The sequence below is a fragment of the Pteropus alecto genome, unplaced genomic scaffold (genome assembly GCF_000325575.1).
Source record: "Pteropus alecto unplaced genomic scaffold, ASM32557v1 scaffold398, whole genome shotgun sequence".
Classification (NCBI taxonomy): domain Eukaryota; kingdom Metazoa; phylum Chordata; class Mammalia; order Chiroptera; family Pteropodidae; genus Pteropus; species Pteropus alecto.
The window spans coordinates 433282-443688 of NW_006442497.1; the positions used below are offsets into that span (position 1 = coordinate 433282).

The following is a 10407-nucleotide window of genomic DNA, read 5'->3' on the forward strand; positions in this document are numbered from 1 at the left end:
GAAATACATCAATAGAAGATGGCGTGATGGATGGATAGATATATATATATATATGTATCTGTATGTATATATATATATATATATATATATATACACACACACACACACACACACACACACACACATATATGTGTATATATATATATACATATATAACATAAATATATAAAAATAAATATGTATTACATATGTGTGATAACACAAATATAACAAAATGTTGACAATTGTAAAATCTAAGTATGGTGCGTGGTTGTTCACTGTACCATTTTTTCAACTTTTCTGTATTTTTGCAATTTTTCATTAAAAATTTTGGGGTAAAAATAGGTATTGCCAGATTGCCCCTCCAAAGAGATTGTGCTAATTCATATTCCAACAACAGACTAGGAGAAGACCTGTTTCCTCACAGTGCTGTTTGAACCTATAATGTGCAGACCTTTTCATTCTTGTTTTAAAAGAATATCTCATCATTTTGTTTCAAAATTATTTTTTAATTATGAGTGAGGTCAAGCCTCTTATTATATTTGTTTACTGCTTATCCCTTGTTATGAGGCATTTATTATTTTCTTATTCTTTTTGAATTCGAAAGAAATTGTCAATGTGTTACAGATAGTGTTTCCCACTTAACTGTTTGACTGCATATAATAATATTTTTCCCCCACATCTATATTTTTATGTAGTCGAATTATTTTTTCCTTATGACTTGCTTCCCCACTTAGAGATTTTTTTTTAATTCACTCAATGTTTTCTTTGATATTGTGTTTCATTTCTTATGCTTGAATCTTTGATTCATCTAGACTTTATTTTTGTGTGTGGAGTAAAATAGGGATCCAGCTGCACTTTTTCTCCCCCCAGATGAAATTGTCTCAACATTATTTCCACAAATTTGAAATATGACCTTTAGCATTCTCAGAATTCTCATTTGCATTTGGGCCTCTGTCGGGCTTCAGTTCTGTCCCACTGACCTATTTATTGTCTCTTACTTGGACATGTTTCTTAGTCTCCTGACCTTTCTCTTCCAAGACTTGTCCTTTTGCAGACATTCTCTCCATATCAGCTGCCAGAAAGAATTTTTAAAAATATGGCCTGATCATGCCACTTCATTACTTAAAACTCTAATGCGTATTTACATGGAAAAAAGCAAGGTGAAGTTTAGTCTTCAGATTTATCTGTTCAATTAACTTTTTGTCATAATGACTCCTTAAAAGCTGTACCACTTTTTTAGACAACATTCCTTTTTTCTGATAGTATGATAACTTTTTCATCCCTGAACACACCAAATAAACATGCCATAACGAATGATATTCTGATGTCATACTTCCAGAGTTTAAACACACTCACCAATTTAATTTAATAAAACAGTTTGTAGCCCAACAACATCCTAGGGAATAAATTTTCATTGCTTGCCATGTCTCGGTTAAACCCCAACCACTTTGTTTCACATGTGCGTGCCATTTGGAAGGGTCATCTTCAATGGTTCTGCAGTCCGTTGAGTACACAAGCTATTTCCATGTGTTTTGAAGTGCTTTCAAATTTAGTATTTATTTTGCCCTTAAGGTATTTTTCTGTGCTATAACTTTATTTTTAAAGATAGTTTGAGTGCAAGACAGCCGTGAGTCTCCTGAAGGTTGAAAAACAGCAAAGAAATGGTGCAGAAAGAAATATGTACCTTACCTTCTCAATTGTAATGACTCCCCCACACCCATCCTCTACCACTTACGATATCTTCATTCCGTTGTTACAATAAGTTGTATATGTAAACTGTATTTTTATATTCAAATCATCAGGTTTTTAAAATATAAACTTGTTTTATTGGTCTATTAGTAAATTTTTCCATCAGTAAAAATTGTTTGGGTATTGGGTTGGATGGACTGCATCACAATTTTTCTATTGAAATCGACGGAAATATTTTTTCCAATTAATGGTTTTTAGCAGTAGAGATTTTAGGAACAAAGTAAAGTCATTAAACAAAGGATAAGCTTCGAGACTGCTTATTTTATACAAGAAAGAAAAGGAAATATACCCATGCAAATGTTGTTCTTCATTCACCAGGAAGATATAACAACTTAAAATCTGTATATATCCAATAACATCACTTCAAAATATATAAAGCAAAAATGGACTGAATTAAAATGAAAAATACAAAATCCACAACCAAAGTGGGAGACTTTAATGCTATCACCAATCTTTCATATTAGCTACGAAGGCAGACAAAAAAAAATCAGTAAGGATATAGAAGATCTGAACAGCACAATTAACAAGCTTGATTTAATTGACTCATAGGACACTGTACCCAACAATGGTAAAATGAACATTCTTTGAAGTGCACATAAAACGTTTACCAAAATTGACCACATGCAAGCCTCAATAAAATTAAATAGATTGGAATAATTCAGAATATGTTCTCTGACTCTAGTGGAACTAAACTAATTTCAATAACAAAAAGAAAACTGTAAAAATCTGAACTTTTTGGAAACTAAGCAATGCACTTTTAAATAACTTAGAGCCAAAAGTGAAATCGAAATGGAAAATTGAAAACATTTTGAACTGAATGAGAATTAAGATATTAAGATATGACAAATCAAAACTTGTAGGAAACAGTTAAAGTAGTGCTTATAGGAAATGTACGGTCTTCGACGTGTACATTAAAAAAGACCAAAGACTGTCTACAGCCATGCCACCCTGAACAAGCCTGATCCTGTCTCATCTCAGAAGCTAAGTGGGGTCGGGCCTGGTTAGTACTTGGATGGGAGACCACTTAGGAAAACCAGGTGCTGTAGGCAAAAAAATAAAATAAAATTAAAAAAAATAATAATAAGAGATTGTAAGCTGACAAGTTCCTTGCAATCTGTGAGGTCAACCAATGATTGCCTTGCCTAAAAAAAAAAAAAAAAAAAACGACAAAAGGCTAAAGTATAATCATTTAAGCTTCCATCTCAAGAAGCTAAAAGAATAGCAAATCAAACCCAAAGAAATGATAGGAAGGAATAAAGATATGAGCATGTATCAATGAAATAGAAAATGAACCTATAATAGAGAAAAACAACAAAGCTAAAGTTTGTTTTTAAAATAGATTAACAAAACTGATAAATCCCTAGCAAACTAATCAAAGAAAAGAAAGAACACACAAATTACCAATATGAATGAAAAAGAGGACATCAGAATAGATCCTAAGGCATTTAAGAAATAATAAGAGAACAGAATAAACAACTTTTTACCAGTAAGCTTGACAATTTAAGTGAAATGGACAAATTCCTTGAAATAAAAATTGACCAAAATTGACCAAAAAAGTGTTATCTGAATAATCCCATATAAAAAAAAAATTTGAATCCATTATTAAAATCTTAGGAAGAACTCTAGGCCCAGATGGCTTCACTGGTGAACACTTTCAAACATTTGAAGAAGAAATACCAATCTTACAAAAACTATTCCAGAGAATAGAAAATAAGAGCACACTTTCCAATAATTTTATGAGGTCAGAATAATATTGATATTAAAACCTAACAAGAGCAACACATGAAAGGAAAATTGATGATCTCTCTCTTGGTCATAGATGTAAAAATCCTAAACGATATGTTAATAAATCCAATCCAGGGATATATAAAAAGCATAATACATTACAACCAAGTGAAGTTTATTTTAGGAGTGCAACGGTGGTTTGACATTGGAAAATAATTTATTCATCACATTAACAGAAAAAAAAAGAAAAAATTATATGGTCATTATGATAGATACATAAAAAGGCAATTGATAAAATCTAATACTGATTTGTGATTTAAAAAAATTGTAGCAAACTAAGAATTTCTTTAATGTGATTGAGAATAGCCGCAAAAAAAACCTTTGACAAACATTGTTCTTACTGGTGAGTTAATGAAAGCTTTCCAAAATCAGGAATGGGACAAGAATGCCCATTCTCACCATTTCTATTCAACATTTTACTAGAAGTCTTAAAGCAATAAGAAAAGAAAAAATTACAGAGCATAAAGATTTAAAGGGGAAAAATAAAACTATTACTTCCAGATAACATGGTTAGGTAGATTGAAAAAGCCAACAGATCCACAGACAAACATTCAGAATTAATAAGTACCTTGAGCAAGGTCACTGGATACAGAGACAATATACAAAGAACAATTGTACTTTTATATACCATCGATGATCAAATAAAGAATGAAAAATCTTAAAAGATGTATTAACAAAAGACATAAAAAAACCAATGCCTAAGAAGAAATGTAACTAAAGATATGCAAAACCTGAAAGTATAAAAGATTGGGAATACTAAAGAATAGATCATGTTCATGAATTGGAAGACTCAGCATTGTTCTCAATTATCACTGTATTGATCTACAGCTTCAATATAATCCCATTCAAAATCCTAGCAAATCATTGGGTGGGGGGGATGTTAACAAGACAAAAATTTTATATGAAAATACAGATTAAGAATAGCCAAGGTAGTCTTGAAGGAGAATAACAAACCTGCAGGATTTACACTATCATTTATTAAGACTTATTATAAAGTTATAGTTATTAAGACAGAATTATATTGGCCCAAGGATAAAGAAATAGATCAATGAAACAGAGAGCCCAGAAATGTATGGTCACCTGGTTTATGACAAAGGTGACAGTTTACAAACAGTGAGAAAAGAATGATCTTTCTAATAAGTGGCGCTGGATCACTTGGATATCAATATTGAAAAAAAATTAATCTTGATTCTTCTCTCACAAAAAATCAACTAATGGATCAGAGATTTAAATGTGGATTTGGATGGACTGCATATCTAAATGTGAAAAATAAAACAATGAAGATTTTAAAAGAAAACAAAAGACCTTGGTAGACCAATATTGGTTAAATAGGACTCAAAAAGACATTAAACATAAAGGAAACAATTGATAAACAGAACTCATTAAGCTTAAGAACTTCTGTTTATCAAAAGACACTATTAAGAGTGAAAAGGTAAGCCACAGAGTGAGAGAAGATATTTGCAACACAAATATCTGACAAAAGATTTATATTTCAAATTTAAAGATCAATAATAAAAAGGCATATAAGCTAACAGGAAAAGAATAACCCCTAAAAGAGACTATCAAAACTGCCAGTAATCATATGAGAAGGCACTCATTAGACTTCAGAGAAAGGCAAATTAAAACCACCATGTGATACCACTACACAACCACCAGAATGACTAAAATGAAAAAAAAACCCAAAACACAAAAAACAAAAAAACAAGAGTTATCAATGGTGTGGAACAACTAGAACTCTCAAATACTGCTGGTGGGAATGTAAATTGGTACATTTTCTTTAGAAAACCATCTGGTAGATCAACTAAAGCTGAGCATATGCATAACTTATAACCCAGTAATTCCATTCTTAGGCACATACCCAATAGAAATGTGTTCACGAAAAGACATGTATAAGAATGCTCAAAGCCTTACTATTCACAATAACCCCAAACTGGAACAACCCAAATATCCACTAACAATAGAAAGAATAAATAAATTGTGGTATATTCACCAATGGAATATTCTACAGCAATGAAAATAACCTACGACAAAATGGATGGATCTCATCAACACAATGTTGAGGGAAAGCCATCAAGAACAAAATAGAACACACAGTATAATTCCATTTTTACAAAGTTTGAAACAAGCAAGCTAATCTATGGTATTAGAATCAGGAAAGGGGGTAAGGTAATGACTGGAGTGGGCCATAGGGGGTACTTCTGGGATGTTGGTAAGGTTCCATTTCTTGAAATGGGTACCAGTGATGTGGATTTGACTTAACTGGAAAATTCACTGATCTGAATTTGTCCATTTTTTCTGTATTTTGTACTTCAAAAAAAGTTTGCCCCATCCAATTGCAAGGGTTTGAAACACATTGGATATATAAAAGCCCTGTGAGTTCATAATGATATTTAAGAGAGCGAGACAAACAAAAGAAATCAAAGTACTACATTGGTCACCATTGTAAGTAATGGGGGCACCATCCCCTTATTCTGAAAACCGACTATTAAAAGGAAAGTATCAAGCAATTTTCATGCCTTTCCTATATGAACTGCATTTCAAGGTCACCAAAGAGTACTAGTTGATGAGAACAAGCTCTTTATAGAAGAATTATTACTAATAAATGGAAGGAATAACCATCATAAAACCATAATTTTGCAAGCCATTATATAATAATTAATTCAGGCCATCGCTGGATGAGATTACTAGATGAAAGTTCGGTAGAACACTTTACAATTAAGTTGACATCCTCTGAGCCCACAAGATAAACTTAGTATCACAAAGAGTGGGTCCCAGGCATTTGTGCCTCTTAGTGTATGACAACCTAGGGAGGACACGGAAGCCCAAGATGGCATTTCTAAGCTCCCAAGTGACACCTATGCTATTGGTCATCAGACCACATTTTAAGCAGCAAGTGTGTAAAATATTTTGGTCAAGGAAACAAAAAGGGGGAGTGAGATAAACACAGGAAATATGGCAAAATCCTCAGAATTGTTTAGAGTATGCTTGCCAAAAAATGTTTAACCTGCATTTAATGGAGCCATTAGCACTAACTTCCAGGTTTCAAGAAATTTGGAGGCTAGAAGAATAATCATACCAAGAGGAAGCAAACACACAAATTCTGAATAAAATGGTCTATAAGACAAGTGTCCAAACTCTGCAGTAAAGCAAAGACTTGAAAAAGGCCCACAAGCCAAAAGATGGATGAGGGGGCCACTCTAGACTGAGAGAAGCATAGCAACTAAACGTAACATGTGAACCTCGTTTGAATCTTTATTTGAACAAACTAACTCTGCTAAAAAGAGACATTTCGAGACAGGAAGATTTGAATATGGTTCAGGTATTAAATGATAGCAAAGAATTATTGTCAATTTTGTTAGGTGATAAAAACATTGCAGCTTCGTGAGAAAACATCTACATATTTCGGACATGAGTACTGAAGTATTTAGGGGTGAAATGACATGAGTTTGGGATTTGTTTTAAAATAATACTTCTGAAAATACAGCTTCCAATTCGGTAGGTCAGGAAGCGGGGCTGAGATCCTAGTCTAACAAGCTCCTGAGTAATGCCACACTGCAGGTCCCTAGACCAAATTTTGAGCAGCAAGGCTTTAAAATGCTTTGGCAAAGGAAACAGATGGAGATAGTGAAAGAAATACAGTAGCTTGGTAAAATCTTGATAACAGTGTTATCTGGGTAACGGGTATATTGGGTTCGTTGTTATTTTGTTCACTTTTGTACATGCGCGAAATTTTGTTATTAAAAACAACCTTCCAAGGGCTCCAGAAGGAGGTGGGGTGTGAGAAGCCTCTGAGGGCAGCTTCTCCTCTCATCTCGTGTCTCTCAATCCCTAGTCCCTCTCCCCGAGCTGGCACAAAGTGGGCCTCTGTGCTCTACTCCTTTCCCTCTATACGTCCGCCTTGCCTAGAATGATTTGTGGTGACTCATAAAAATACACAATACACTAAGACAAAACTTGTTTTAAAATAAAAAGGACAGAAAGAAAATAATAGTTCAAAAAAGAGGGGAGAAAAAGGAGGGGTACGATTAAACCAGGAAGGAGGCTAAGAGCTAACCTGTATACCCACAAGTGCTAGCACTTTCTATGATGGGTCCCACTTTGTCTCTGAACACAGCACTGGCACACAGGTGCTGACTGAAATTATTTGTCAAATAAATGCATAAATAAGTGAACTTTCTTGGAGCCAGAATAAGGTTGAAAACATTCGGTTATATCATTTACGGCATCCACAAAATTGAGGAGAAAAACCCCAAAACTATTCTGGTGAAGCAGAAAAAGACAGAAAACAAGAAAAAATTTCCCTGAGGTTACTCTTAGCAAGAACGCTGAATGAATGGGGACAGGATGGAGTAAAAACAAAACAACAACAAGAAAAAGAGTGAACGAACAAACCTGTAACCCCAGTTTCCTAGAGCTGTTTGTTATTCGTGTCCTCCCACCATCGCTCCAAAGTAGAATGCAAGAAGTGTAACCAGCCCATGAGCTCTTCTGTTTGGAGGCCATGCATCCCTTTGTGAATCTGATGAAAGCATCAGAACCCTCCCTGAGACCTTCTAGCGCACATTTGCACATATCTTAGCCTCACCTACGTACTCTGTTTTGAGGCTGTCTCCTGGCTTCTTCCTTACCCTCACTGTGCATCTCCGCCCAGAGGTCTTCATGACCTCCAGACCCCACCTGGCCACTCTGTACCCCCACAAGCCTTTTCTCACAATCTGGAATTATCTTGCTCATCTCCTGTTTTACTTATTGCCTGTGACTTTGCCCCTACCACCAAGGAGTCCCCCAAGGCAAAGACTGTGTCACTGCAGGGCTAGGGACTGTGGCCTACGCCAAATGGGTGAAGGGGATTCACAGAACCCCTGTGGCTTATTCATGGACACTCAAGGGCTCCAGATTGAGACTCCAAGTGGTGAAGGGGGAGCACTGTCCTATCCTCCATGAACACAGTTTAGATGAAGGAAGTTCACAGAGAGTTTGGACTCAGGTTCCTTGGCCCATGTCATGCCAAGCCCTGTGCTTCTTGGTCAGCCAGACTGGGTAAGAGTGGATGTCAACAAACTGACTGGGAGAGAACTAAAAAGTGAGAACTACTAGTTTCTGACAAGGGGTGATCAGAAGGCCTGCTTTCACTCTTTTTACTGTTTTTATAACTTAGACAAGATTAAAAGCCCCTGAGATAAGTCTAGCCTTCTCACCTGGGCATCTGTGGCACCTCCTTGCCCAGCCCAATGTCCCCTTCTGCCAGGTCTGCTCTCCAGCTACATCTAGCTCCTCTACTCCCTAAATGCCATTTGTATACTTCCTACCTCAGGGCCTTTGCATGAGCCATTCCCTCTACTCAGCACGCCTTCCTCACTGCTCTCCTACCTCTGCCCTATCCTTGGGGGCCCTGCTCAGGCACTCCCTGCCCCAGGAGCCAACCTAGATTCTCAGCCAGAGTAACTTGCTGGTCCCTGTGCCCCCTCAGCATCCTGCGGTGTCTCTGTCTGGCTATGACTAAATCCTGTCTGGGTCAGAGTAGTCTGTGATTAAGTCTGTCTTCCCCAAAATGTGATATGCTCTGAGTCATCCATGACAACTCCACCCCACCACTACCGCAAAGCCCAGCTCAGCACAGAGCCAGGCCCAGAGCGTCCTAGAAATGTCAGAGTGGGCCAGATTCCTGTTCCCCACGCCACCCCACCCCATTTTCACTTTGTTCAACTGAAGGATCTTGGTGCAAGATCCCTGAGGGATGGAAAAGGGGAAGAGATGAGCAGAGATACAACCATGTCTACCTGCTGTCTTCCAGGCACTGTGCTGGGTGCCGAGGCTCAGAGAGGTGGAGTCATTTGCTTGTGGCCCATCGTAAATTGAATATTTGTGTCTGGGGCCCAGGTCTGCCTGATTCCAAAGCCTTAGTAAAAGCTTGAGGGGTTGGTTAACAGAAAGCAGGGGCACAAATGGCTTCCAGAAGCTGGGCGCCGCTCTTGTTGGGCATAGCTCCCCGTTGTGCTAGCAGCTCACTGAGCCTGGGCAGAACTCTACTGTAGAGTGCTAGTAATTAGGTCAGCGGGAACCTCCTATGGAGGTAGAGTGGCATGAGAACCTGTGTGGAGAGGGTCGCTGTATTTGCTGAGTTTTCCCAGTCATCAGCCACCAAACCCTTGGTGTCTGGGATCTGCCAGAGATGGGTCACTTTGCTGGAGCAGACTCCCTCCAGGCCCCTGACATTAACCTTTGCTTGGGCTGTCCCTAGATCAGGTAACCACTTCCCTTCTCACTTCTCATTGAGACTCAGAAAATAGCTTGGGCCCCAGAGCAGAGGGTGCTGAGTTTAAATCCTCACTTTGCCACAAAATCACTGAAGGATCTCAGGCTTGTCACCTCACCTCAGTTTCCCCACCTGCGATGTGGGGCTGTGCAGATCAAATGGGGCAATGCCCTGCTGAGCCTCTGACACGCTAGAGGCTCAGTGTGTGGGTGTTAATGTTAAAGTGTTATAACCACAAGGGAGGGCCTGTCACGTTCTCTGACGGCCTTGCCCTTCGTCTCAAGACCACCACACAGGCTGTCAGACATGAGAGCCCAGCTAAAGCACTATCTGTCACCACACTACCCACAGGGCTGCCTCCCCCAAGATGTTCCCAGCCACACGGGCCTGCTGAGTCAGACTAAGACCCTCCCTCCATCCTGTCAGCCACCACTGCCTGCCCCCTGAACCCCGTATCTCCTCCACCACACTGGGCATTTTAAATACACATTCTCACAGCATTATTTCCGCTTTAGCAAACTAAGCCCCAGGAGGCATAGACTGCCCAATTTATACAAGGAGACATCTGTAGGACCTGGGACTAGATTCAGGTGTCCTGATGCCCAGCCCAGAGCACCCAGCAAGGCCTTGGGGAA

At 38.0% G+C, this 10407-nt stretch overlaps 1 protein-coding gene and 1 pseudogene across 1 annotated transcript in view; one reads left to right on the forward strand and one right to left on the reverse strand.

The window, feature by feature from the left end:
• Nucleotides 1–10407, reverse strand: part of ITGAE (integrin subunit alpha E) — a 58056-nt gene that overhangs the window by 44229 nt on the left and 3420 nt on the right. The gene's annotated exons all lie outside the window — the stretch shown is intronic.
• LOC112471471 lies at nucleotides 2662–2780 on the forward strand (annotated as a pseudogene).